The sequence below is a fragment of the Pavona decussata genome, unplaced genomic scaffold (genome assembly GCF_977016875.1).
Source record: "Pavona decussata unplaced genomic scaffold, jaPavDecu1.1 SCAFFOLD_313, whole genome shotgun sequence".
Taxonomy (NCBI): Eukaryota; Metazoa; Cnidaria; class Anthozoa; order Scleractinia; family Agariciidae; genus Pavona; species Pavona decussata.
In genome coordinates, this window is record NW_028145705.1 from 49,303 (window position 1) to 56,344 (window position 7,042).

Here is a 7,042-nt window from a genome sequence, read left to right on the forward strand (position 1 = left end):
ACCGGACAGATCTACGGACTTTTTTTAACATCGGTTGCAGGTTAAATATTATTTTTATTCTCTCTATATAATTCTTTCGTTTATATTAGTATTTGTAAAAAATAATATTTGATTTTCTCCGGCCCTGCACAACTGAAGATCCAGAAACTAGTCTGTAAATTAAAAGGCAAGATTTCTGCACGGCACCATATATTTAATTATGTATACATTTTGCGGCTCAAGCTCTATTCACGCTTGCCGTTTTAAAAAGAGGATTTGTATGACAATGGTTCATGTATAATTGTTAATGTTGAGGGCTGTGCGGATTAAAATCTTTCCAATTGTTACCCTGCGGGCTGCAGAGTTTTTAGAAATCCTGATTTGAAGATTTTGAAGATTTCAAACATTTGTTGTTGTTTCAAACTAGTATTTGACATCATAATGTTCTTATTTTAGGAATGGAAGGAGGGAGGAGTATAAAATATAGGCAAACAAATAAAATGAGCAAATAATGTAAAAACTGCAAACTTTTTCATATACTGTGGGATTTTTGTACTGGGAACTGATCTGTTATTATAATAAAATGGTCAGTTTATTTACTGGTCTTGTTTGAAGCAAAATTCTTACGTGTTATTAAGTGTTCCACTCCAAAAATGTATACCAACCAACATCTAAATTATCCAATGCTTATGGGTTTGTAGCAATTTTGGGGCACTTTATCTTTATATTTTGAGTCAAACGTGCAGGGCTAGTGCTGGGGGTAGGAAATTATATTGTTACTAGTTTATTTTGGTGTGTATTAATTTCACTTGCACACGTGGTTAGTCTTCATGAGAGCAAAAAAGACAGTAAAATGTTTGTGCAGTAAAAAAAAGACTAGCAGTGATCTTATGTTTAAAAAAAATGGTTTGCTGCCTTGTACACTCAATTATCAGATACATAATTTGTTACCTTTTTCTCATAGTTTTCTTGTGACACATCCTAAAAGGTTTGGTCAAGGCTAACAAATCACTCAATGGTTTTGGTGTCAGCAGAATTAAACCAAAAGGTTGCAGACAATGACTGTGGAAGTAATGCTACAACTTATTCATTCCTTATGCATTACTCAAGAGTAAAAAATGGGTCAAATTTTCAGACACAAAATCTGCAATGCATATGCTAAAACGGGGAGTCTGAAGCATTTGTAGGTTCTAACTCGGCGATATTGATATTTGTACTTGTTCAACTAAGACTATTTGGATAACGAAGGCACTTGTACCCACTAGCATTGAACTCTTTTGTGATGTGATTCAAATATTTGAAGGTTTTATCTGTACATCATCAGGTTATAAAATTGTTATAGATTAACTGCCCAAGTTATATAAAGGTTATTATGGCCATCTGTCCTTGGGAGATGCTCATTTGATTGAGCAAGGTAAAAGCATTTCTCAACTTCATTGACATTTGGCTGCTTAATGTTCTTCATAATTAGGTTAATTATAAGACTTAAGCATCAAATTAGGTTAATTATAAGTCCTAAGCATCAAAGGCAACAAGACTACTCATATTGTAGCCATTTAAGTGAAAACTGACATGTTTTGTGAACATAAACACGTTTGTCGCTGCAAGGAATATTAACGAACTTGGCAAATATCTTGATTTAGTCTCTTTGGAACGACAGATACATTCCCCTAATCAGAATTGGACTCATCAGTGTTAATAAGGACATGTAAAACAGTTGTCCCCATGAGGGCCAAAAATATGAACACTGTTCATCACCCTGGATTTATCTAGAATTGGAGTTCACTTGCCATAGTTGTAGTTCCCGGTATGCATAAGTGGGTTGGGTGAAGGTCACGTCTAAAATAGTATCTCTAGTGTCAATTTAAGTTCAGAAGACAATCATTTCCTACTGAATATTGTCCAATCGCTGCCCAAGAAAAGGAAACGTGGTCGACAATTGAAGCCACACTTGAGTTTCAGTATGTTTTATACCGTTCTAACTTGATAATAATCTTGAAATGAAACGAATAAACAACTGAATAAAAGCGAGAAGCAGGCCAAACTCATAACAAAGAAAATGTGATGATTTGCCATGATGACAGCGGTATATCTTATAGATTTTATAATTCGTACAAGGTCGATTTCTGTTTAAAAAACTCCCAAATGCCTATTCATTTCAGGAAAAGCGATTCTTCCTTCCAAATGAATTGTCACTCTGCAGTGACAATTTGCACGTTGTTAAGTTTTTGCAAGGGGAATGAAGAAAATATAGTTAAAAAATGTTTGTTTACAATTTACATGTTACGCGCCATTAATGGCGTTATTGTCGCACGCAAGCGCGGTGCAGCAAGATGTAAAGTTTGCAGTTTTGTAAAGCTGCTATATACAAATATATCCAGCTAATATTTTGTTATGTTATGAAAAAAATTATCGGTCTTCAACATTTGTAAAATTTAGGGTGGGACAATTTGAAACTTTTGCAAAAGAGGACGCGGAACACTACTCGTTAACGATTAGCGTAAAGTGCATGAATTCGACACTGTTCAAATCCACACAAATTAAAACCAACTTACGACGCTAAAGATTGACTAATACACTAACAGACAAAAGCATGTGAAGTTGTGGGTCAAAAGTATTCAAAAACCTTTTGGAAATACTACACTAGGACTTGGAAAATTAGGGGAAAAAACAGATTTCCGGTTTGTCGAAAGGAAACTTTAGCCAGCCACTACACAAACCAGAAGCGCGAATAAAATCGCCTAGCGTGTCGCCAGCTTAACTTAAATAAAGACTTATGGAAATTGTCATTAATAATAGTGATTATCTTGAGATCACCCAATTTATCAATGTAATGTAATGTAATACCTATAGGCCTGTATTTTTCTTTGTTCATCTCTTGACATCTACCAATCTTTACAATTTCAGTCTTATCTCATTTTTACATCCTTCCTGCACATAATAATCTTTATTAGTGTTACTTTTTGTTAGTTTTTACAGCTAGTCTTCCAATTAAGTTACAATTTTATTTACTTGAATTTCGTTTCTTTCTTCCCCCGCCTCGATTAGCTATATTACATGAAGGTAGACGAATTTTTGTATAAATTTATTCGCTTGAGTTATACCTACACACATACTAAATCCCGAGATGAGAAAATTGATTGGAAATCTTACTGAATCCTTTCAAAATTTACAAGAATTAGTATAATTGCTATGATAAAGTTGGAAAAGTGATCTGGAACAATGCATTTTGTATCTTTCAGTGTAAACAGACCACATGTTTCACAAGAAGATCGTTTAGCAACATTTAAGAAGGCGTCTAAAATAATCAAATACATACTTTCTATTAAGAGTAGTTATTTCAGCTTCCTCCTGTTCGAGGTGTCACAATTTCGATACAAATAATCACAATTTTCAGATCTTACGTTAAAGTATAAACAATTTGTACTTCTCAATATAAATGGGTTTAATTTGTAAGATTCTGTCGTAACGAATGAGGATGACAAGTATCTTTATCAATATATTTGTAAAATAAATGCGATGCTGTGTCTTCAGCGGCTGGCGAATGAATGTTAGATATTTTTCAGTCAGAAACATAGGTATACTCGAAAAATGAAAATCCACGTTCTCCCATCACCTGTTACCGATTACCTTCCGATGACTAGTTCGGTTGGTCTACCACTGAGCTACTGGAGGCTCTTTGGAGCTAAGGCCAGTAAACTAGGTTCAGATAGGACAATAATAATAATAATAATAATAATAATAATAATAATAATAATAATAATAATAATACACAGGCAAGTAAAAACTAACGATATAAGGTTCCGACGTTTCGGCGACGTCATGACGCCATTCTCAAGGAATGAGAATGGCGTCATGACGTCGCCGAAACGTCGGAACCTTATATCGTTGGTTTTTACTTGCCTGTGTAATTCGAAAGCACTATTAATAATAATAATAACAATAATAATTATTATTATTATTATAATTTATTACTTATATAGCGCGCGAGTCATAAACAGATGCTCTCGCGCGCTTTACAATATAGATATCCTTAATAAATATAATTAAAATTACAATGGAATTACAAGGTCAATGGCTAAAATACAATGATCAACTTCATTCTTTAGGAAATAACCTATCAATAAAATATTTGTAGATGATTCCTAATAGCTAATTACAATTCTAATAAAGGTCAAAGGCTTGTCGAAATAAATGACTTTTCAACCTGTCCTTGAAAGATTGAACGCTTTGTGCGCAGCGAACTGCGTTGGGTAAATTGTTCCAGAGCGCTGGTGCGGCTACGGTAAAGCCACGATCACCCAGTGTACGCAGGGTCTTGATTCTGGGCGGTTGAAGGAGGGCTTCGCCGGACAATCTAATACTATATCTAGATACGGTACTTAGGGTGATAAGTTCGCTAAGATACGCTGGAGTGAGTCCATGGATAGCATTATACGTAATTAACAATAAATAAACAACCTAAATACTTCTTGGATTTCAATATCGATGGGTGGACTTCCACGAGTCTCCTGTACCTCAATGGTAGGGCATCCAAACTAGTAATCGGAAGGTATTTAGTTCGACTCCTTTTGAGAGAACTTGGATTTTCTACTTCTGGGTATGCCTGTGTCACTGACTGAAAAAAAAACAGACAAACATCTACCATGTTTATTTTCATGTCAAATAAATACCATTTCCCTTAATTCCCAGGGGTTAACCAAATTTGTATTTACCTCTCCACAAATATTAACTTTTTTCGCTCTTTATTTTTCAGAGTTTTCAATGAAATCAATGATATTATCGGACAATCAATATTATTATGAGATTCTCCAACGGTATCTAGAGCCTGCGGTTGGGAAACATTCTCGTTGGCTGCTCTGCTACCGCGCCTCATTCCATGGCTGGCTGGCAAGTACCTTCCACACAAAATGCGATGGAAAGGACAATACTGTTACCATCATAAAAAAAGGAACTAATATTTTTGGTGGATACACGGACATTTCTTGGAGTAAGTCAATGGTCTGATTGTTGTTGTGGTTGTTTTTTCTAATGCTTGTTTAGTTACAGGTAGTCCAGGTGCGACAATTGTTTACGTGGAACTTTGTAATGCTACAATCATGGTACGGTAATTGAAGCGTCACGGCAAACGTTGCGTAGTGGCGAAATATCAAAGGTTTTGTATGGGAAAAAAACGTTTCCTTTTTGAAACAAAATTACCAATACTTTTTGATAAAACTTAAACTCCTTTGCGTGGTTATTTGTATCATGTGTCCCTTTTGAGTCGAATTAAGGCGAATCCAAATAGTTGTGTTTCCATAGTATTACTTTATATTCAATCGTATTACCATGATTCCACTACTGGGGAATTATTATCCAAAAATCATTCGTAATTTTTTGTTTTCCTATCGGAAACGTTTTTCTGCTACACAAAACCCTTTAAGTTCGCTATTACGCAACGGCTGCCATGACGTCCCAATTTACCGTTCGTGATTGTAGCATTACAAAGTACAACATAGACGTTCGTAAGACTTGGGTCCCCTGTGGTTTGTTTCTACTAAAGGTGGATCCAGTGACTCCTAAGAACTGACTCATTAAATCGAGTAACCCTAAAAAGTCACTTTTCTATGTGTAAGATCTATCGCCCCGACTTGACCATCCTGTTTGCTACCGACGAAATTGGCTGCAAGGCATGTATTGTAATTTACAGCCAATATTTAAGCTTCAATTTGGCAAAAAATGACGTATACGTACGTACATTGTTATGCACTTTAAAGCTTTTTAGAATAATTGTCGCTTTACGTAAAGGAGCCGTAATCAGGGCTCCTTTTGCTAAGTTTTCTCTGAAATAAGCGTGGTTACCTCAAATTTAACTTAAGGTTGCAAGATATTGACCTCCGCTTTACTTACAACTGGGACGGATGGTATTTAATGACCGCGTTTTCGTTGTTGGGTCGCTTTTTTTTTTCTTTTTTTTTTTTGATTAAAATGGCAGCTATCCGCCTTAAAACATGTTCAAATTATCCCCAAAACATTTTTCTGCTGTTACCTGTGTATTAGGACCTATGCCCGGCAGTAAGCTGAGCTCAGTCGAGTACACGGAAGCCATAAACAGTGTCCGTTTTTTATGGGTGGTCTGTCTCGTACAGACCACTTGATCCTTGATTTTGCGCACCTTTCTAGTGGTTTTTACCTATTTGCCCCTCATTTGTAATTTCCCCATTTATTTATAATAGACAAATACAAAAACTTATCTTTATTTTTTGAACTTTCAGACACTGATTCCACTGGTTCCTATGGTAACACTAACAAGGCGTTTATTTTTTCTCTTCGCAACAAAGTACGAGGAGCGTTTAAGAGCTTGGTGAAAAGTCGGTCACAAGCAATTTACAGGAGCTCACACTCTGGTCCAGTATTTGGCGGCGGCCACGACATCATGATTTCTGATCAGGCAAACAGAAATGATAATTCATACACAAAGTTTGGACACTCTTATTCCATTCCACTAGGAATAGACACAGGGGACAACCTCACAATCCTAGCGGGGTCGTACCATTTCAAACCTAATAACTGGGAGGTGTTCTCTCTTGTTTAGTCCCCCGAATCGTTAATTATTATTATTATTATAATTATAATTATTATTATTATTATTATTATTATTATTATTATTATTATTATTATTATTATTAGTATTATTATTATGATAGGTGTTTGTCATCGTGGTTTAGAATGATAGATGAGTTAATCGTTTGTCTCACGATTGAGGCTATTCACATGAGACTTCACCCTGACAACATCAATGGGGATAATGGAATTGAAATTCCGGAAGCGTGGATGCCCACGATCAAACAACACAGCAGCCGATCAGTACCAAGGCGGACGGCCAAGGGAACAATTGCTAGTCTGAACGACGAGGATCGAAGTCCTCCAATCAACAACAGGAGTATAGCGGTCGAAACGTCGCGATCCACATCTTTGTGACTCAATTGTGAGACAAACGATTAATTCATCTATCATTATTAACATTATATTATTATTATTATTATTATTATTATTATTATTATTATTATTATTATTATTCATT